This window comes from Sciurus carolinensis, chromosome 10 (assembly GCF_902686445.1).
Source record: "Sciurus carolinensis chromosome 10, mSciCar1.2, whole genome shotgun sequence".
Lineage (NCBI taxonomy): Eukaryota > Metazoa > Chordata > Mammalia > Rodentia > Sciuridae > Sciurus > Sciurus carolinensis.
The window spans coordinates 3937195-3960638 of record NC_062222.1 but is presented as its reverse complement, the minus strand read 5'-3'; the positions used below and the strand labels follow the sequence as shown (position 1 = coordinate 3960638).

At 39.2% G+C, this 23444-nt stretch overlaps 1 non-coding gene across 1 annotated transcript; it reads right to left on the bottom strand.

Moving 5' to 3' along the window:
- Nucleotides 1-13473: 13473 nt before the first annotated feature.
- On the bottom strand, nt 13474-13547 carry Trnat-agu (transfer RNA threonine (anticodon AGU)). Its single transcript has one exon. It is a non-coding gene; the product is annotated as a tRNA-Thr (tRNA).
- Nucleotides 13548-23444: the final 9897 nt, after the last annotated feature.

Genomic DNA, 23444 nt, shown 5'->3' with positions numbered 1-23444 from the left:
AGAAGAGACCCTTTCATGAGAACCTCAATCGGAGCAGCCCGGTTAGAGCGATGATCTCTTTGTGCTGGCATTTTACTGTGGACGCTACCTGATGACTGCCGCGGTGAAGGGTCTCAAGTAGGGGTGACTAGAGATGGAGCAAAACACAGAGATGAAGAAAACAGGCATTTTCAAGCAAAGCTGGGCCAGGCAGGACCCTGGACTCTGATGGAGGAACAGTGACCCAGAACTGGCTCCGCAAGTTTATTACACAGGGTCTCATGATCAGGAAGCATTGTGAATTATCCCAGGCTTGTGAGTTGTCAGAGGCTTTTTGTGCACAAAAAATTACAAAGCTAGAAACATTCTGCTGCACCCAGGAAGCCCCTTGTCCTGCGACATCCGATAACTGTTAGCACAAGAGCTGAGAGTCAAGGCTGGAACACCCTCACCTTTGGCAAGCTACGTTTCTAAGGCTTGACTTTAGCCAACACTGCAGGAGTAGCTGGTGACCAGGTCTCATCGGGTCTCCACAGATGACTATAGTTTTAAGCAGCAAATATCTTTGTCCACAGCCTTTCCAAGTCGTGAATTAATCCTAAAGTAAAACAACTTCAGCATTTATGTGTTTATCCATCTTTTAAAAAAAATGAGGTTGCAATGATTTGCAGTCCCGTCAACAATGTGAGTGTACTCTTTCCCCCACATTCTCACCAACACTTATTGTTACTTGTATTCTTGTTGACTGCCATTATCCCACTCCTTGGTATATATCCAAAGGACTTAAAATCAGCATGGTACAGTGTTACAGTCACATCAGTGCTTATAGCAGAACAACTCACAATAGCCAAGATATGGTATCAACCTACGTGCCCCTCAACAGATGAATGGATAAATAAAGTGTGATATACATACACAATGGAGTATTACTCAGCCAAGAAGAATGACTTTTTAACCTACACTGGTAAATGGATGGAACTGGAGACTATCATGTGAAGTGAAAATTAAGCCAGTCCCCAAAACCAAAGGTCTAATATTTTTTTCTCTGATATGCAGGAGCTAATCCAAAATAAAGGGGGGAGGAGGATTCAAAAAGGAGAATAGAAGTAAAATCAGAGGAGAAAACAAAGGGGATGAAAGAAAGGGAGGGAGTATGGGACAGGGAAAGTCGGTGGAGTGAGTCGGGCCTCAGCTTCCCGTGTGCCTACATGAGCACTCCACAGTGACGCTCGCCATCGTGCACATCCACAGACGCCAGCTGAAACTCTAAGTAAATAGCAGAAAGGAAGGGAAGGGAAGCTCTAGGGATGCAGCAGGACAAGTTACAAGCCCTGCTCTCGAAAGCGTGCCACAGTGTAGCCTCCGGCCATGGCGACCTGCACAGGCCAGTGAGACACCCACACACCCGAACTACAACTACAGAACACGTTCGGTGTCATCCTCTAAAGACCACAAAGTTAACCCCTGGGAACAGTTTGATTTCTAGTCAGGAATCGACTGTTATAGAAGTCACAGCATCTCTGCCTAGCATGGGCTTTATTTTTAAAATATAACTTTTAAAACACTATTACATCAGGATTTGTCATGGTCTTTGCAATGGACTAAATGTGTGTGTCCTTCTGGAATCCTGACCCCCTGGGATGACACTAGAAGGTGGGGCCATGAGGAGGTAGTTAGGACATGCAGGCGGGGCCCTCAGAATGAGGTCATGACCTTCTGGGAGTCCAGAGAGGCCTCTCACTCTCATTCTGCATCTGAGGACCGAGGGAGAAGGCAGCATCTGCCGCCCAAAAGAACCCCCCAGAACCTGACCACTTATGGATATTACTAGAAATAAATTTCTGTTGTTGATAAGCCACCCAGTCTCTACTACTTTATTATAGTAGCTGGAACTGACTAAGGCAGGACTGTCCGAAGTCAATGTTGTGTTTATGGATGTTTAACTTGATAATGGCGATCATGAGCTTCTCCTTCCTTGTTTAAAAGTAACAGGATTGCTGTAGTGACCATGTTGATAAGACAAAAAGAAAAGAGCAAAATTTTATAAGAAATAGATATATAATATATGTATAATATATATAAGAAATGTATAGTCTGGGGCTCTCACTTGGTGATATAGACTGTCCCACATGTGGGACTGAGAAGATAGTCTGCAGTTAAGAATGGACGATACTTTAATTACTTGAACCTTCAGATCCTTCGAGGCAAACGGAAGGCCCTGGCTGCAGGCCAAGGTGTGGGCTGCTGCAGGCCATGTCTTTATTTTTTGCCAGTTTTTTAAACCTGGTATTTATAGAACATGGCTTCGCACTCGTGTGTACGCAAAAAGACGAGTTTATGTAAAGTGAAACTTGTAAAATAATCCTGCAATAATTTAATCTGGTCATTTCATTTGAAAAGTGGACTTCTACTTATTAGGAGTTGTGTAACAAAGAATTAGTAGTTTTACAACAGTGATCTTAATGTCATAGTCATATTTTGGCACAAAAGGATTTAGGATCATGGACATTTTCAGTAGGTGGTTTAAGTAAACCAACGCAAAACATGGTCACTTTCCCGGCAGCCTATTGCCACTTCCTGTTTGCATTCAAGGCCACCTTTTATTTCCTTCTGACCCAACGAGAATTTTCTACTTTAAGCAAAACTATGCTTTCTTTTTTGTTATTGTGACTACCAATCAATGACTTTAGCCCATGATTTTAGGTTAATTTGAAAGATTTTCCCTACAATACTGATGCTCTGTGTAGGGGAACTGAGGAGATCCGCCTTAACGAGGAAGATGCGTTAGCGTCCATCTCTGCTGCAGACGGTTGTCCTTGGCAGTTTAGAGGGGGATGGAGAGCTGCTGAATGCCAGTCACTTCTTTAAAGTGAAGTCGTGGGTGGAGTTTGGACAGTCCCTCTTCTTCTTGGCAAGCAGAGAATGGTGTTTCTAATGGTCCTTCACTTGAAATGTTTGTTTTTCTCTCCACGGGTTCTTGATTCAAAGGATCAAGGGACTTTGGGGCCTTGTTTTTATTTTGGGAGGTGGCAGGTGGCAGTTCAGGCTAGCTGGTGGCTTCTAATTCTTAGCTTGTGCTTCCAGCAGTTTCCTGTTGTCATTTTAGGTGGACTCTGGTCGCAGAAGACAAAAATGAAGCCGGGCACGGTGGCGCTTGCCTGGATCCCAGCAGCTCAGGAGGCTGAGGCAGAAGGGTGCAAGGTCAAAGCCAGCCTCAGCAATTTATTGAGGCCCTAAGCAACTTAGTGAGAATCTGTCTCAAAATAAGAAAAACTAAAAAGGGCTGGGGTTGTGTCCCAGGGGTTAAGTACCCCTGGGTTCAGTCCCTGGTATCAAAAAAAAAAAAAAAAAAAAAAAAAAAATCCCCATTCACTTCATGTCTTGTACCTTCCCCAGAATACTATTTGAAAATTTATGGTTTGATTTTAAAATCTCCTCTTGAGTTAGCACTATTCTGTTTATAGTTTTAGATCTTTGTTCAACCTGCTGTGAAGGAAAGGGTACTGGAATGGCCTTATGAAGTGTATTTCTTGCTTTCTTTTCTCACACTTCCAAGGGCATTTCCAGATCATACATGACTGGGTTTAATTTCTCCTGATCTTTCCCATCTTGCTACTTCTTACTACGTTTTCACTTCTGAGAGGAGGACAGCAAGTTACTTTATGGGTACATATCTTGTAGAGCAAGACACGAAGTACCTAAAATAATTCTGAAGTTTCCAGAACCTTTTTTACCTAAATTCCTGAGACTCACACAAGAAAACTTTATTTATGGACCTTGAATTGGTTGTAGACCAAAATTTATAGTCAGCTCCTCTAGAGGAGCTTCTGGCTGTGAGGTTCCTTCCTGAGGAAAAGGAAGCAGGCTGAAGGGGCCGGGAGGAGGCGGAGGGTGCTGTGCGCTGCGCTGCCGGGAGGGGTCCAGAGGACGCCAGCAGGAAGTGGCTCAGGGCCTGCAGCAGTGGCCCCAGGGTCAGGTGTGGTTCTGTGAATAGGGATTAAAGTGTCAAGCGTGGACTATTTGATTCTGTGGTTAATTATCTTTTTCTGACTCTCTTCAAATATTTAATAGTTATAAATCACAAAGATTCCTCAAAATGATAACATTCTTTCTAATTTTAATCCATTCTCCAAGGAAATCACGAGTTGGGAATAGAGGAATTCATGAACCATGCCTGGGTTTTGCCAAGATGTGACAGTTTTGATGCAGACAAACCATGATGAATAGGAAAGAACCTCTAAAAGATGTGTCGCATGTGCCTCACCAGTGGTGTTTTGTGTCACCCAACCAAGCCGAGGCCAGGAAGAGGCCGTGCAGGTCAAGACCTGGTCATCACTGACAGCTGTGAATGAAGGGATGCCCCTCCCCCCTCCTTTAAAAAAAAAGAACCAAATTGACAAGACAGCAAGTGTCCTCATGAGTTTTGAGAGAGATCAAGGCAAGTTTTGGTCCATCATCTGTGTACAGATTTACCTGTAGCCCAAAGGCTCTGCATCCATGATGCTTTAGGGCTCGTTTACCACAGTGGAGGTCTAACCAGCTAATCCTCCATCCATCCTGCAGGGGGCGCTCCCTGATTCATTCACCAGACCCAAGACAATTCACACCAAAAGAAAACCAGGGGACAAGTCCTTATAGAAAGGGAAAGTCAAACATTAAAAGTAAAAGCAAATGGTCGAAGTAAGCATGTTAGAGGCAAAAATGTTTACCAAATAGTGCACCATCAAATCAAAACACCAAATGTATGCAAAAAGAAATTCTAAGATAACAGCATGAATTCCATACTGAGAGCTTGGTGAAGCAAGTTAGAGCTCAGATCACTGTTGAAACAGCTGCTTACGGCTGCAAATCTAAAGGACACATGAAATTTAGATGCAAGAAGACTGGGTGTAAATTGGTCTAAGATCCCAGGTCACCGTGCCAAGCAAGGGATTTCACCACTATATTGGAGAACACTGCATTCATTGCAAAGAATGAAATCCCTCCTCAAAATCTTAAAGAGCCAATTCTGTCGCTACCTTAGTAACAATGCTCTACATTGATCAGATGTCGCCTCATTGAACAGTGCAGACTGCTGGTATTGTGTAGGGTGCTGGGAAGAATCTCCGGTTGTCTAGTCCAGGAGCAAGGGTGTGTCTGCAGCTGTACAGCTGCACTTCCTGTTGGTTACAGAAGCATGTTCTGCTGGTTGCGGAGGAAGATGTGGCTGTCGAAGTCTTAGACACACGGTTTAATAATTGACCAAGACAGCAGGAGTTCAGTGTCGGCCGAGATCACTGGAGTGATGGGCTATCAGCGGGTGGCTTTCAAGGCATGAGGTTGTTACTAATCGATTGACCTTCAGGGACTTGTTCACTGAAGCCAGTTGTCACTGCTCGATTAGAGAGGTTTAAATCAGTTCTCAGTTGTACTTGTTACCATGGCCACAGGGTCATCCGTGGTTGATGAGACAGGTCTAAAGCCAGTCCTGGTAGTTGCTTTCTCTCTCCATGGCAATAAAACAGTCTGTCTTCTCCTAGCCCCTTCCCCTGACGCTCTGCATGAAAAGCCCTCCCATCTCTGGATGTTTCTAGGTCTCAGATAGTAACTGATAAAATCAAAGTCGGGCTCAAACCCCAGAATAGGAACATGAATCATTAAGCCGTGGAGCACTAGTGGCCCACAGCAGTGTGGCCAGCAGCGCACCTGGTCTGATGTGCATCCAGCAGGCCTCTCCCGGCAGCCCTAGGAGATGGGCGCTTTCCTCCTCCTCCACACGCTAGACGGGCACCCAGGAAAGTCAGTGACTTGGAGGCATTCACAGCGCCAGGAAGGGGCAGAGCCAGGATTCAAACCTTCAGAGTCTGAGTCCATAGTCTCTCTTTGTGTCCGCTATACATACCAACTGGGAAAACAGGAACTTGTGGTGGAGGAATTTTTGCCCCTTTCCTTGTAACACCAACCAAATAGGCACTTTTCCCTCTTGATCCCCAGCATGCATGCATGCAAATGCACACACACCCTTTCACCGCCGTGGAAACAAACATCATAGCCCCTCAGTACTATGGCACAGTCCATACTTACTACACCCAGGAGCCCCCGTAATCATGGCCATAGCGATTTTCAACTATTATTTTCTTAACTCCCCTTGGGTGTCAGATGGTCCGTGAGGTACTTCATACACTAGTCTGATTCTCTGTGCCTCTAGGAATTAATATCACCCTGTTCGCATGTGAAATCGGTAGCTAACTGGGCCAAAGACACACACAGCTTGAGAACAGAAAAGCCAGGTGTGCTGTTCTGTGATTCATTCCTTGGCCCTCAGCTGGGTGAGGCAAGGGTGCTTTCTGTCTTGTTCAGTGCTTCATCCCCAGAGTCCAGCATAACACGTCCCCCACCACAGGAAAGTTCTGCTTAAATGGGACAACCAACAACGCTTTGATGTTCAGCGATGGAGAGGCCTGCGGAGTTTAATTCTGCCATTGTATTTATGTGAGAAAAGCAGCAAGTGAGTGGCTTCCCTGCGCACTGAGTCCAGTCCAGCTCTCCACACAGTGAGGGGAAGGTCAGGGCGTCCCACATGGCCCGCCCCACACAGGCTCGCCCCTTCCATTGTTGGCACAGCACCTTGGTTCCCCGTGATGAAGCCTTGTCGGCACATCCTCATCACCAAAGACCGTGGCTGGTGCTCACGCATGGGGCTGGGCTCTCCTGGGCTGTCATGTGAACCTCTCTTGGCTCAGCGTGTCTAGCTTGTTTTTTTCTCTTCTAATTTCCTGTCCTTTCTTCAGTGTCTGCTGAATCTAAGTGCTGAGTTGAACCGAGTGTAAATACACTTGCCCTGGCAAATACATAAAGAGAACTAGGTCTACAGTCTATGATTCTGAGAGCTCCCAATACCCGCAGGGACCAGTGGGTGGCCTACAAGATGCAAGAGCAAGACAGGAAGTCAGTCAGGTCTTCTGTGGGACTGGCCTGAGGGTGAACACGGCTGTTGCTGTGTTGGAATTGTCTTCCTTGGGTTCATCTTCAATATCACTGTTTCGCTCTTAGATGTGCATTTACTCATTTTATCTTCCTGACCAAAATTTATCAGGCACTCTCCACCTTAGACTGCAGTGGCGATTTCTTAGCTATGTGCAAGTTCTTGCTGCTTGATCCTCACCTCCTGTTCTCTCCTCACCCACAGCAATGTCCAGGCGTTCTGTGCACTGAGGCGTTGGACTGAACAAGAGCGTTCATGCATTCTTCAGTGCATTTGCCTGTGGACTTAATTTTGCCTGAAGCTCCATCTGTGCTTGTTCGGTTGCTAAACAATTCATTCATTTAATCATTCTAAATTATCTTGCTGATGAATTAGTCCTACACTAGTGTTTTGGGTTGTTTTGTTTTTGTTTGCTCCAGAACTGAGAATTGAACCCAGGGGCTCTCTACCCATGAGCTCCATCCTCAGACCTTTTATTTTTTATTTTGAGACAGGGTCTCACTAAGTTGTTCAGGCTGGCCTTGGACTTGACGTCCTCCTGCCCCAACCTCCTGAATTCCTGGGATTACAGGTGTGGCTACTGCACCTGGGTCATTTACACATATCTTCATGATACTATGGTAGTTTGTTTATGTGTATCTTTCTGCTGACAACTCCCCTGAGTGAATTTTTCTGTCTGTCTATCTGTCTATCATCTACTTACCTACCTACCTGCCTATCTCATTCTCAGATAACTGTTACAATCATCTGGCAATATGTAGGCATAGAATACATAATTTTATTTAAATGAGTGAATGTAGATTTATTGTAATGGAATATGTATTCTGTTCTGATAGACTTATTTTTTAGTGGGTTGATTTTAAGCTTCTAAAAGTTAAGAACTGACAAATAACCTTAAAATAAGTCATACATTTTGAAAAATATTTTATAATTTTTTTCACTAAATACACCATCATTTCTCTTTCTATTTGTCTATAAATTGAATGGCTTCCCTCTTCTGTAAGTATTTACCTGTTATGTGTCGGTGACTCTTATTTACTTGTAGGCAAGTAACTCAGGTACAGATCCAACTTAATACTCCAAAGTCCAGACCAAATCCCACCTGCAGGTCAGGTGGGAGCCGTAGGTTTCCTCACCAGGGACCTGCATGTGCTCTTTCCACTTTGGGGTAAAAGCCTCTCCATTTCTAAGTTTACTTAATGAGACCTTTATCTCTCAGATGATCCTTCAAGGCTTTTGTTTTTTATAACCTCTAATTATTGGACTCCCTTTTTTGCAAGACAATTTATACCTCTTTTCCATACTCTGGTACACTTTGACCTGTCTGTGTGCTTATTTGATTAATATTTTCTCCCAAAATATGTAACACTGTGGTGGTCTTTTCTTTTGAGACATTAACTTGACCAGAACCATGTTTACAGATCCACATTCCCTGAGGTGCCTAGTCTGTAACTGGTTGTCAGAAAACACTGTGTGGAATTTGGAAGATGGTGGTAAAACGGTGGCCACTTTCACTGTGAAGAGTGGTGTAGAGAAGGCACTGCTGTAGCTCAGACACGGTGCTGTTGACCTGCTGGTTCATTCTGCTGACACAGAAAGGGCCAGACTGGGGGGTTCTCTCTACCACGTCCCGTGTGGAGGAGAAAGGGACTAACTGCTGGAAGAGGATGTTGGCGGTTTTTCTATTACCCAAAAACTTGTGGACTCAATGAACACACAAGAGCCAATACTCTTTTTAACTGGGAGCGGGCATGACGGGCATGGTCATACCCGCTCTGGCCTCTTAGAACAACTCACCCAACTCTCCTTCATTTATAACATACGGGTAAAGGGGGCCAGGAGGGGAGGAGCTTCTTCTGTGATGGACAGGATAGGGTGGAGTTAGGGGAGCCATCCTCTTAAGGAGAAAATTCCAGAAGGAGACAGGGAACCACTCCCATGCAGCACCACATGCTTCCCGGCAGTTTCTAGAAGCCAGGCCTCTGTGTCCCATGGCTCAACCTAGTCTGATTCTTCTAAATAAGGACAGCTTCCCACATCTCCCCTTTTTAATATTTTAAAATGCAAATGATGGGCAGTTGTGTTGAGGCTCCGTATCTTGGTGCTGAGAGCTGTTCCGAGGTTCTGGCTCTGGTTCAGAGGGTATGGCAACCTATTATAATGATACAGAAAGAATTAGTAGCAAATATATTATTCCAATACCATTCAATTTAGGAAATATCTGATCAACCAGGAATGCAGAGTCCATGAGATCAATTCTATATTTTGAATATCCTGGATGTGGTGATATGATTTTACAAAATCCAGGCTATTATTACTGCTATGTCAAATGTCCATTAGATGAATCTTAATGATCTCTTAGTCCCATGGGAAGTATGATATTTAGTTGAAGCAACATATATGCTTACAATCATTATGGCCTTTAAGCCTTTGTTTAAATTGTAGAGCAAAAGACTCATTACTGATACTTATAATAGTAGTTGTTAAAGCATTTATTTTGATCTCAATCATTTTATTAACACTTAACTTTCAGGGGCTACAGCATCTTAACAGAAGGACTCATGCCCCTAGATATAATGAATGTGGGAACAGATAGAAATCTAAAAGAATACATGAAAATATATACAAACCAAATTATCATGAAAGAAATAACCGTTAGAATATAAATGTGAATTATTCACCTTTCTAGTGTAATATCAGTTGTTAGATTCTAATTTGGTCTTTTTTACATGTCTACCAGTAGTGCAAAGTAATATCCAAGTAATAGGGAATAATCCAAATTACATGGAGTTTCAAAAATCAGAATGATTGTATATTTAATCTTATTTTGTGTACTCAAAATAGCTTTAAACAACTCAATATTTGCCTATCCTTAGATCTTTCATAGCATTAAAGATTTAGATTAAACATGGTTGCTTGTAAATTCTTTTCAAGAAGTAAAAGTGAAACATTTAGTGGCAATGTTGCCACATTAGGCCTTGCTGACTTTGAATCTTTTAGAGGAAAATATTTGATATAACTGTCTTTCATCAATTTTTTGAAGGTCAATCCAAGAACATATCCACCACCTTTAGAAATAATATGTTGCATTGGCAAGACATTTGCATATTTTATCCATTTAGGAAAGGCACCAGGTGGATCACAGAACAATTAAGGCAGTAAGATATTGGTGGATATTTCATAGAAATGACTGGCTTTATATGAGAAACTCCCATTCCAATTACTGTTTGAACATACAATCCTAAGTTCCAAGGGCAGCATAATTGGCTGGCCCAGGTATTCCTCATGCTGTCTTTTTCTTAAAGGTTACCTCCAGGCAGCCAGAGAGTCTATCATGGGACCAGCATATAGATAAGTTTCCACTGCAGACAGTAGAGTCGATCCAGCCACATGGATGGGTGTAATGTGAGTATCTGCGAAACCTCCCATCATACGAATATCACCAGTAAATATTGGTATTGGTTCTCCAGTCCACATGGTTGGATGTATTAAAGGTGGATCTGGGAAATGGGCCCAACAGATTTCCCATATATTTCACTTACCTGAGAGCTCAATAGAGCTGCACATAAATATTGTGTTTGGAGATTTAAGATCTCCTTATGGTAAAACCTGGTGCGTTCTATTGCTCCATGCGTCACTCAGCAGAGGTGGAACTCCTAATATCATAATTTTTAGACAGTATTTTTTGAAATTATGTAGGTTTACATAGGGATCTGTTTCCCCCTATTTATGTTATTTTAAAATTGTAATAAAAAGTTTGCTGTAAACTGGAGCATTATTAACCTTGAATTGTAGACAATGGCCTAGCATTGTACAAATATTTAAGCCATAAGAAGTGACTTAATAAATATTTCTATATGGCCAGGAAGATTAATAAAAGTTACCTATTGTTAAAGTAAATGTTGTTAAGTTGAAAAGGGCATTACAATAAAAGATGGTCCAGTTTCCACCAAATATAGGATTTGATTTTGTCTCTAATAGTGGACTGAGTTAACAGAGGTATAAAATGTAGTCAGTACAGACATTGAAAATTAGTCTCATGACATGTTTGTTCTATAGGTAATGGCCTTATTATTCTAAATTAACTTAAGCTATTATATTAGAATTGGTAGTATCTGTCAGAATAGTGATTCAATAAATTATTTTAAAAATCATAGAATTTTTGTCATTGATCTAGCAATTGTATTTTAAGCAATCTATGGAAAGACAGTCTCTATGTATAAAGATATATTTGCATGTAATGTTTAATAATCTGTTTTTTAAATTTTTTTAAGTTTTTAATTTTTTATTTTTACAGACTGCATTTTGATTCATTATAAACAAATGGGGTACATCATTTCATTTCTATGGTTGTACATGATGTAGATTCATACCATTCATGTAATCATACACAATAACCTTGTTTTTAAAGTAGTAAAAATAATCCAAATGTCCAACATAGGGTTTTGGATAAATGAAATATATGACAAAAATCTGGCATTAAAAGTAATGTTGTAAAAGAATACTAATTATGTGCAATCTAAAACAATATTATAAACTTTAAAATTAACAATATAATTTTGTATGTACAAAATATGAATATCTCTGAGCTTATGTATGGAAAGCAGTTTAGAAGATGTAGCAAATGTTAATAGTTTTCAGAACCTCAAAAAAATGTTCTTAATGTGTATTTAATTTTTCCTAAGTAGATCTCTTGACAAAATCTAGGGAAGGTACCTTAATCTTGAAACCATATTTAGCCTCTTTATCTGAATATCATTTTATAAAACTTCCACATATAATTCTTTGGATTAATATAAATTAAGTAGGATAATATAATGTCACATCTGAAACATGAAACAGACAAGCCAAGAGCTTGGGGGAAGGTGTCAAAATACTTCTATGCCGGGGTTCAGCCCTAGCAGCAGTCAGGGGTCCTAGGTGGATGGGAGGTGTCAGCGCAGTGGAGAAACCGCAGACAGAGACACAAAGAGTTCTGAGGCTGAATCTCTATCTTCATTTTTCTGCCAGCCCATTTATACATTTTTTCTTTAGTAATGATTATATCATTTATGGTTAGTTTAAAATAAAAAAAAACTTTCAAAAGTACAATCTCAGAGTACACATTCTTTCTGTATGATAGCTTAGATCAAAACAACCTTATTTCCCAGCTAGATTAAAACAAACTTGTCCCCCAGCTAAATTAAGGGCACCTTGATCTGTTAACTTTTAATTTCCAGAACAAATTTGTCACTAGATTTTCTGAGAAATTACCCTTACCATGAACTTCAGTGTTTAATAGTGAAAAGCTTTTACTATTATTAACAAAGGACAAAGAAATCAACTTATAGTTAATATTTAGTCTATTCTATTTCATTTAATGGTGGACTACAATCTTATTTTGATTCTCAAAGAATTAGACTAAACATAGGAAAAACACAAATTATATTTATGACTAACCTAAATATTTTTATTATGTAAAGTATCTCTAGAATCAATTATTAAAACTAGGAAAGCAACAAAGGCTGAACACCACATCCAAGCTCAGAGGAATGCCTCTTTATCCATCTATATTTAGAAATTATTATACTAAAGTAATCACAGGCTCCTTTTAACTTGAACATAGCTACAATTGCTTATTTTTATATATTTTATCTATGTATTACTACTAAATTTTTATTGTGTACTATTTTGTGTCCTAATACAGTAAAACCTTCCCAATGTTTTTCCAATAAGTTCTAATGATATATTGATTATTAATATTAAAAAGCAACTGCATATGGAGACATGCCACGCCTGTGGCCCCCAAGAGGGAGGCTGATCCTTCAACAGAACCCTGTCAAGTGTTCAGTCCTCTACTCCAACAGAACCATGTCAAGTGTTGAGTCCTCTACTCCAACAGAACCATGTCAAGTGTCAGAGTAATAGGAAATAGATGCAGCACTTCTATATCCCATATTGTTAAACTTTAAATAAGCCAGTATCTCCTGAATGTCCTCTAAAAGTATAGCTAAGTTTACTTCTTGGTATAGAGAGTAATGTAAAAAATGTACAACTTATAGTTATTTAATCTTAAAATATTAAGTGATATAATAAATTTATTAATTAATTTGTTACTATTATATAAGTTTGTAAGAGGCTATTATTGCAAAAGCTTTATTTTGGGGAGCATCAGCTTAGTAAAATGTTTCTTTAAATCTTATATTTAAAGACTTCTTTATCTGGAAAACAAGGGTATATTTAACATAATAAGTTAGTACTAATTACCATGGTTAATTAAAATATAGCCATTGATGTTTTCATATTAATAAAATTTGGCTTTTAAAGAGAAATTTGAAATTTGGAATGCAAGGTGGTATTTTAAAATAACACTTATTATTTAACCAAATTCATAAACCATAATATTTTTGAAATTAGCCTTTTTTTTTTTTTTTTTTTTTTTTTTTTTTTGCGGTACTGGGGATCAAACTCAGGGCCTTGTGCTTACAAGACAAGCACTCTACCAGCTGAGCTACCTCCCCACCCTATAATATACCAGTCCTTGCTAACTCAGGCACCACTGGGATTCGAACCCAGAATCTCCTGTTTACTAGACAGGCACTTTAACCAGCTAAGCCATGGCGCCGGCGCCTTTTTTTAATAATAGAAATTCAACAGGCATAAAAAAAATTTTTTTAGAATGAGATATTAATAGTATTTTCTTTTTCTTCTGTCCTTTAGTTAGAAAGTCCAATTAATAGGAATTAGTGAAAGGTCTTATCTATATTTGTAAATAGCCTTTATGATAGAAATGTAGTAGAATTTAAAGAATAAAAATCTTTTAATAACCTTAACTGATTGTGTTAATTAAAAATAGCCAATTTAATTATATATAGCCAATCATATATAGCCAATTTAATTACATGTAAATCTTATGAAAATTATTTTGCACAAATTTTGTTTTAATTTATTCAACATGTTATATAGTCTTCTATTTTATCAGGTGAAAAAAAAATTTCTTTTTAGACACATATCACACCTTATAGTTTAAGTGCTAGTACCTTGGTTCTCAGTGAGAACATAGAGAATAAAGGCGTTTTATACCTTCTTGTATATTATATGTCTAATGTTTAAGTATATTTTAGCTAAGAGTATCTCTTTTCATATTTAGTGATGATGTCCCAACCAACGATCTTTGAGCATCCAAGAATTGATTCTTGTAAATCAATTATCTCCTGTAATAAAAGCTTAGATAATTAATTTTATTTACCTCAAATTAAATTTATTTATTCATAATTGCAAAAGTCAAGATATCAAACAAATGTAAATAATAATATTAATAACTTATTTCCTGCTAAAAAAATTAGAAACAAGGGATATAGATCTTAAATATTATAGAATTTCACGATTTTATTATTTATTTGACCTCTTGGGAAAATGTGAATTAAGTAAGAAGCCTTTTTACCTGGAAAAATGTGAGTTAATAATTATAAAGAAGCCTTTTTTATTTTTAGTTATTTACCCAATATAAGTTAAATCTCATTGATTCATGTGAATTAAAGTTATATGAATCCATTTTTATTTTTATTTTAAAATATAAGCATGCTCATTGAATGTAAGTAAATTTTGAAATCATGTAAATATAGCCATTGTGTGCACACATTTATAGATCAGTCAAAAAAGGAAATTTTTATAATCTATTGTAAATGAAGCTACATAACAATGAACAAACATGCATTAAACATTGATTTAATTTGTCTAAGAATTTAAGATATAAAAAGAAAAACTTCAAAATAATTCAGGTTGCCAACTTTTGTCCTGATGATTGTTATTCACCTTTAAAATCATCCCTACAAAACAAAAGATTAATCCAGCAAAAAGCACAATCAGAATATCTTTTATCAACTTCAGAAAAAAAATCTTTTCTTTTTTTTCCCCCTTGGGTCTGAGTGGTCTCCTAGTGAGTTTGCAGGCTTCTCCATCTACATTTCAACATAAGCCTTCACTGAGACCAGTAAGGAACTAAAAGAGAGTAGTGGTTCCAGCAAAATATTGATGCCAAGGGCATTTTAACCATTTCTTATTTTTAGGACAGGTTTGATGTCAAAGAAAATTATGAAACCTTATTTTCCATTACTTTTGAGAATGAAGCTACTATGCTAAGCTCCTTACTGAGGTATGCCATGAGCTATTGACCTGATTTGCCCAAGGCTGCCTATCCAGCAGTTCTGGGTGACTATTTTTAGGGTTACTTTTCTCTGAGTGACAAACAGGTTAAATCTCATTCCTTAGGTAGGTTGAGAACAACTTTTGATATTTTAAAAACCTTTAGTATGTTTTGGTTCTTACTTCAGGGCAGTTGCTCCCTGGTGTAGAGTTTTTTGGGGAGGCTGTGAAGAGGCTTAGCTAATTCCCTATGCCCGGGAATCCAAGGCCTGCAGTATCCAGCTGTCCCGAGGAAGCCTCTGTAATGGCCTTGATATTTCTCCTGTGTGGTAGCACATTAAGGATGTCATCTACTTGTTGGAGAACAATTACAAATGTTTTATCTCTGAATCTTGTTAAGTCCTTAGCTAGAGTTTGTCCGACCAGGTGAGGGCTATCTCCAAATCCTTGAGGCAACACTGTCCAGGTTCATTGTTACAAAGTCTGAAACATTATCCTCTGGCCCTGGCCAAATTTGCCTGGGGTTTAGAGTTTTTTCTCTGACAGGTAATTCTCTCCATGCTCTTTGTGCACATGCACTTACTTTAGCATGAGTTTGTAAGTCATAAGTCATTTGTTGTCCCAAATCAGCAAATTGTCCTGAGCCGGTAAGCATATCCAAGGTAATCTGAACTCCATTCAGTGTATTAATTTCCACCTGATCTGAACAATGCTCTATCCAATTGCATTTCCCTGTTAAATACCTTCAGAAAGGCAGGAGTACCCAGTAGGAGTGGTAGGGCCTCATTACATGTTAATTGTAAGAGGTTTAGTACAAATGGCGTATTTGTTCTATGTGCAAATTTTAACTCCCTTAATATTGTAAAAGGAATAGTGAGTTCTTTTTGTCCCCTCAGAACTTTGAGAATCATTTTGCTCAAAAATAGGGTATACATGCTGTAAGGAAAAATGCAGCTCAGCTCGGGACCCGCGGAGGCTCCAGCCCTTCTGACGGAACTGGCGCTCCGTACGCCCGTCTCAGTTGCAGTTCAACAATAGCTCCCAGAAATCCATGACGGACACAGGACCTCACACAAGAGACTTTATTATGCGGACGAATAGCGCGTCCACTCAGGGGTTGGAAAAGAAAGGAAAGAGAAAGATGGCGTGGACGCTTCTCCCAGATGTTGGAATCTCCCGGGCTGGAAGGAACCAATAGGGGAGGAGAATACTTGCAAGCTGACTGATGAAGCAATAGCTAGCTAGCATGTTCAGACTGACAAGCTAGGATGTAGCGTGGGAAGCAGGAAATGGCTGTAGTGTAGGCCGGAAATTCCTGCAACGTAAGGGGTGGGCAGAGCAACTTTCAGACTGGCAAGTTAGGTTGTGGTGCAATGGAAGGGGCGGGAGATCGGCTTTGTATTACACATGCTAGGCAAGCGCTCTATCAACAACTAAAAAAAATAATTAAAAAAAAAATAGGGTATAACCTGAATTTTGCTAATTCCTTCTCTGCCATATTAGCAATAGTCAGAATCCTTGGTCTCCTGATTTCTCCAGGGGCAGAACAAGACACTGGAGTAGGACCTTTCAAATGTAGATTACTGAAATCCCACGTTAACTGTTAACTCCATTTCCTCTACATCTGAATACCTTCCCATCCTCTGAATAGAAACTTTGCCTCCACTATCAGGTGTCCCTATGTCCACAGAAACATGCTTGGGGCTAGTTTCTGAATCCTTTTCTTTTTTACCAACCAACAATTCCCCAGAAGACCGGGTCCTGGAGGACGAGCATTTCTGACTCTTAGATCTAAAGCTCTTAACAGCATTTCTAAGACTCCTGCTCAAATCATCCAGAAACCACAAATCAACATAAAAACAAGTTTCTATTACAGTCCAAACTAAATTCCCACAGCCTGCCATTGGGTTTCCAATCCCTGGGCTATCTCTCCCCCATCAAGAGGCCCGGCCCTGAGGGGCTCTGCCTGAGCAGGAAGCAGCCAAGTTCTGTGGGCTTCCATCCGTCCCCCCAGGGAGCAGAGACCAGGCTGTTTCTGGAGGGCTAGAAGCCTGGCGGGGACACACATATTTAAACTAGGAAACTCCCCCAGGCATTTCCCCTTCTTAAAATAGAGATTTTCTCTGAATTCCCAATTAGGATCTTTTCTTCCCAGGATTCTAAACTTTGCACCCATCTCAGCCAAGTTGGGTCTCAGTCTCATACAGTCACTGGGGCACAGGCAGACCTGCCTGACCCAGTCTGCAGAACTCAAAGCGACCAGGTCTCCATTTACATTTCAAGGACTGTAGGAGCTGCGTTCTTTCCTCTGAATTTTCTCTCTGGCTAAGCATTGAATATAGCTGAACAAATTTATTTTTATTTCTCTCTCTGTAGAGAGTGCATTCCCCAGACTTAACATCAAACAATTAAATTCCCTTTCCTTTCTTACTACTAAACTTATTCACATGCGTGTGCTTCCCTCTGAAAAGAGGCCAACACCTTACCTTTCTTCTTTCTTATAAAATTCTCTTGAATCTATCTCCCACTTAATAATTGAACTTAATAAATGACCTGTGCAAATGAGTGGCTAATCCACTTAGCCTGGACCCAGAATAACCCTGCCTCCTATCCGCACGGCTGCCCCAAAGAGACCATGACAGAAGCCAGGGCTGGTAGCATTTTGAAACCTCTTCCTGTGATAACTTTTCCTTAATATAAAGGAGGGACTTGCTGTCAAGGTTTCTAGTAAAGATAGATGTACAAAAAAAAGAAAGAATTCTTACTATCTTTGTCTTGGGGAATATTAAGTAATCTCTGTTTCCAGGACACCGCAGGTTAATATAGCAACAATGAATTATTGTGATAGCGATTGCCATTTTCTATGAAATATGCCCAATACTCCAGGTTAGTAAACAAAAGTATGGTTCAAAATTTATTAATTATATCAAAGTGGTCAAGATTTGACATCAAAACTAGCTGGCAAATTTCTCTTGCCTTAGTCAACTTGTTAAATATATTGTATAGGGAAAAAATCCTGATAAGGTTCACAAAGCCCTGGGTTGATGAAATCCTCATGTAGGCGTGTGGACTCCCGCTGAAGAGGTGGCCTCGTAGCAGTGCTGTGCTTCAAAGTCTTGGGTTCTGATGTAGAAACCCAAAGATCTGGAATTTGTATTTGAAAATCAAGAGTAATTTCTATGTGTTTTCTCCTAAGCCTCAGTTAACCTTTAATCAAAACCTAGGCCGATGGTCTTTGCTGGTATCTTATTTCATTACTGATGTTTGGTTCTTGTGGAGTTCCTCCAATTTAGGATGAGATCAGGCTTTCTCAAGGGAGATGTCACCTGTTACAGACAGGACCGCCTGGGGTCTGGCTCTTGTCATGGCGTTGGGTCACATGTCAGTGAATGACTCCCACACATTCATTTTATCACCGCACCCGCAGCAACACTGCGAAAGGAAGCGTCTTCCTCTATGAAATCGCCCTCTCCTCCCTGGGCTTCCTTGACAGTGGGTCCCTCTCACCCTGTCCTCTCTCACTGTTCCTTTGCTTCCTTCTTCTGAGATGCCTCTTCTTCTGACCTTTAATGTTGTTGCCCTTACCAGCTGCTAAGTATGCCAGGATTTTAATTCATTTGCTTATTTACATATATAGTTCAAGAAAGTCTTTATTTAAATTAAGAATTTCAAATGCAGAAAATCAATTTAATGAAAAAAATTCTATGTTTCCAGAAATATACCAGAAAGACCCTTTGGTTACGGGAATATACACTAAAACCGTGCTTACAGTCTTGGACAGGTCTCGGACCATTATAAGTAGACCAGATGTTCATATTTCTGCCGGAAGGTCAATAGTCTTAGAATAATACAAATGCCTGTCAGAGTATCCACCTGTGGAAGCTCTCGGCCATTTCTTCCCCCTGTGGAAAACTAGTCAGAGGCTTCTGAAATGGAGTTAAGCTTGACAGAAGGAAAATGAGCCCGAGAGACAACCTCAGGTGTTACTGAGCAGCAACATAGCTGGAGTGACTTCTGAGTCCCAAGGCTTAACCACTGACTGAGGGTGACTCAGGGCCACGGGAGGACATGAGGAACTGGGAGCACTCCCTGGGGAGGAACATGGGGAGGTGCAGCCGGGCACAGGCCTGCCCTGACCTTCCACTCTTCAATTTCCGCAGGTTCTTTTTTTTTTTTTATGTTTTTTTTAATTTTACTTTATTTTTATTGTAAACAAATGGGATACATGTTGTTTCTGTTTGAACATGGAGTAACAGCATACCATATGTGTAATCATACATTTACCTAGGGTAATGATGTTTGATTCATTCTGTTATTTTTTTCCTTCCCCCCACCCCTCCCACCCCTCTTTTCCCCCTATACAGTCCCTGCTTCCTCCATTCTTGCCCCCCTCCCACCCCTCATTATGTGTCATCATCCACTTATCAGTGAGATCATTCGTCTTTTGGTTTTTTGAGATTGGCTTATCTCACTTAGCATGATATTCTCCAATTTCATCCATTTGCCTGCAAATGCCATAATTTTATTATTCCTTATAGCTGAGTAATATTCCATTGTATATATATACCACAGTTTCTTTATCCATTCATCAATTGAAGGACATCTAGTTTAGTTCCATAATCTGGCTATTGTGAATTGAGCAGCTATGAACATTGATGTGGCTGTATCCCTGTAGTATGCTGATTTTAAGTCCTCTGGGTATAGGCTGAGGAGTGGGATAGCTGGGTCAAATGGTGGGTCCATTCCAAGTTTCCTAAGGAATCTCCACACTGCTTTCCAGAGTGGCTGCACTAATTTGCAGCCCCACCAGCAATGTATGAGTGTACCTTTTTCCCCACATCCTCGCCAACACCTGTTGTTGCTTGTATTCTTGATAATCGCCATTCTACTTGGGGTGAGATGGAATCTTAGTGTAGTTTTGATTTGCATTTCTCTTATTACTAAAGATGGTGAACATTTTTTCATATGTTTGTTGATTGCTTGTAGATCTTCTTCTGTGAAGTGTCTGTTCATATCCTTAGCCCATTTGTTGATTGGGTTATTTGTATTCTTCGTGTAGAGTTTTTTGAGTTCTTTATGTATTCTGGAAATTAGTGCTTTATCTGAAGCATTAGTGGCAAAGATATTCTCCCACTCTGTAGGCTCTCTCTTCACATTGTTGATAGTTTCCTTTGCTGAGAGAAAGCTATTTAGTTTGAATCTATTCCAGTTATTGATTCTTGCTTTTATTTCTTATGCTATGGGTGTCCTGTTAAGGAAGTCTGATCCTAAGCCAACAAGGTGAAGATTTGGACCTACTTTTTCTTCTGTAAGATGCAGGGTCTCTGGTCTGATTTCAAGGTCCTTGATCCATCGTGAGTTGATTTTTGTGCAGGGTGAGAGATAGGGGTTTAGTTTCATTCTGTTGCATATGGATTTCCAGTTTTCCCAGCACCATTTATTGAAGAGGCTATCTTTTCTCCATTGCATATTTTTGGCACCTTTGACTAGTATGAGAAAATTGTATTTATTTGGGTTTTTGTCCATGTCCTCTATTCTGTACCATTGATCTACCTGTCTAATTTGGTGCCAATACCATGCTGTTTTTGTTACTATTGCTTTGTAGTATAGTTGAAGTTCTGGTATTGCAATACGCCCTGCTTCATTTTTCCTGCTAAGGATTGCTTTAGCTATTCTGGATTTCTTATTCTTCCAGATGAATTTCATGATTGCTCGCTCTATTTCTGTAAGGTACATCATTGGGATTTTAATTGGAATTGCATTGAATCTGTATAGCACTTTTGGTAGTATGGCCATTTTGACAATATTAATTCTGCCTATCCAAGAACATGGGAGATCTTTCCATCTTCTAAGGTCTTCCTCAATTTCTTTCTTCAATGTTTTGTAGTTTTCATTGTAGAGATCTTTTACCTCTTTGGTTAGACTGATGCCCAAGTATTTTATTTTATTTTTTTGAGGCTATTGCAAATGGAGTTTTTTTCCTCATTTCTCTTTCAGCTGTTTCATCACTTACTTGTGTATAAAAATGCTTTAGTTTTCTGGAGGAGGTTTTTGGATCCTCTAAATATAGAATCATTTCATCAGCAAATAGTGACAGCTCAAGTTCCCCTTTTCCTATTCGTATCCCTTTAATTTCTTTATTCTGCCTAATTGCTCTGGCTAGAGTTTCGAGGACAATGTTGAATAGAAGTGGTGAAAGAGGACATCCCTGTGTTGTTCCCATTTTTAAAGGGAATGGTTTTAGTTTTTCTCCATTAAGAATGATGTTGGCCATGGGCTTAGCATAAATAGCCTTTACAATGTTCAGGAATGTTCCTACTATCCCTATTTTTTCTAGTGTTTTGAGCATGAAGGGGTGTTGTATTTTGTTGAACGCTTTTTCTGTGTCAATTGAAATAACCATATGATTCTTATCCTTAAGTCTATTGACATGATGGATTATGTTTATTGATTTATGGATGTTAAACCATCCTTGCATTCCAGGGATGAACCCCACTTGATCGTGGTGCACGATTTTCTTAATATGTTTTTGGATACGGTTTGCCAATATTTTGTTAAGGATCTTTGCATCTATATTCATCAAGGATATTGGTCTAAAATTTTCTTTCCTTGATGTGTCTTTTCCTGGTTTGGGTATGAAGGTGATATTAGATTCATAGAATGAATTTGGGAGGGTACTCTCTTTTTCTATTTCCTGGAATACTTTGAGAAGTATTGGAATGAGATCTTCTTTGAAGATCTTGTAGAACTCGGCTGAGAATCCGTCTAGTCCTGGGCTTTTCTTGGATGGTAGGTTTTTAATGGCTTCTTCTATTTCATTGCTTGATATTGATCTGTTTAAATTGTGTATGTCCTCCTGGTTCAGTTTGGGAGGAGCATATGTCTCTAGAAATTTGTCAATGTCTTCGGTAGTTTCTATTTTGTTGAAATACAGATTTTCAAAGTAGCTTCTCATTATGTTATGTATCTCAGTGGTGTCTGTCGTGATATTTCTTTTTTCATCACGAATTTTAGTAATTTGAATTTTCTCTCTCCTTCTCTTTGTAAGTGTGGCTAAGGGTTTGTCTATTTTGTTTACTTTCTCAAAAGAACCAACTTTTTGTTTTGTCAATTTTTTGAATTGTTTCTTCTGTTTCAATTTCATTGATTTCAGCTCTGATTTTAATTTTTTCCTGTCTTCTACTACTTTTGCTGTTATTCTGTTCTTTTTCTAGGGCTTTGATTGTAATGTTAGGTCATTTAGTTGTTGAGTTTTCATTCTTTTCTGGAATGCGCTCCATGCAATGAATTTTCCTCTTGGTACTGCTTTCATAGTGTCCCAGAGATTTTGATATGTTGTATCGTCATTCTCATTGACCTCTAAGAATTTTTTTATCTTCTCCCTGATGTTTTTTGCTATCCATGTTTCATTCAATAGCATATTATTTAGTCTCCATGTGTTAGAGTAATTTCTGTTTTTTATTTTGTCATTGATTTCTACTCTCAGTCCATTCTACATTGTTGTTTTTCATTTCCTCCTCATGGAATATTTTGTTGAGAACATTCTGTAGTGCAGGCTTTCTATTTGTAAATTCTTTTAACTTTTGTTTATCATGGAAGGATTTTATTTCATCTTCAAATCTGAAGGTTAGTTTTGCTGGGTATAGGATTCTTGGTTGGCAACCATGTTCTTTCAGAGCTTGAAATATGTTGTTCCAGGCCCTTCTAGCTTTTAGAGTCTGGGTTGAGGAGTCAGCTGCTATCCATATTGGTCTCCCCCTATATGTAATCTGATGCTATTCTCTCGCGGCCTTCAAAATCTTATCTTTATTTTGAATATTAGGTATTTTCATTATAATGTGCCTTGGTGTGGATCTGTTGTGATTTTGTGCATTTGGTGTAAGCCTCTTGTATCTGATTTTCCATTTCATTCTTCAGACTTGGGAAATTTTCTGATATTATTTCATTGAATAGGTTGTTCATTCCTTTGGTTTGTATCTCTGCCTTCCTCAATCCCAGTAATTCTTAAATTTGGTCTTTTCATGATGTCCCATAGTTCTTGGAGATTCTGTTCATGATTTCTTACCATCTTCTCTGTTTGGGCAACTTTATTTTTAAGATTAAATATTTTGTCTTCATTGTCTGAGGTTCTGTCTTCCAAGTGGTCTAGTCTTTTGGTGATACTTTCCATTGAGTTTTTTATTTGGTTTATTGTTTCCCTCATTTCAAGGATTTCCATTTGGGTTTTTTTTTTTTTTTTTTTTTTGAGAATCTCTATCTCTTTGTTGAAATGATCTTTTGCTTCCTGCACTTACTCTTTCAGCTTATTATCATTATCATTCATTGCCTCTTATCTCATCCTTTGCTTCGTGAATCATCTTAATCACGTATAATCTGA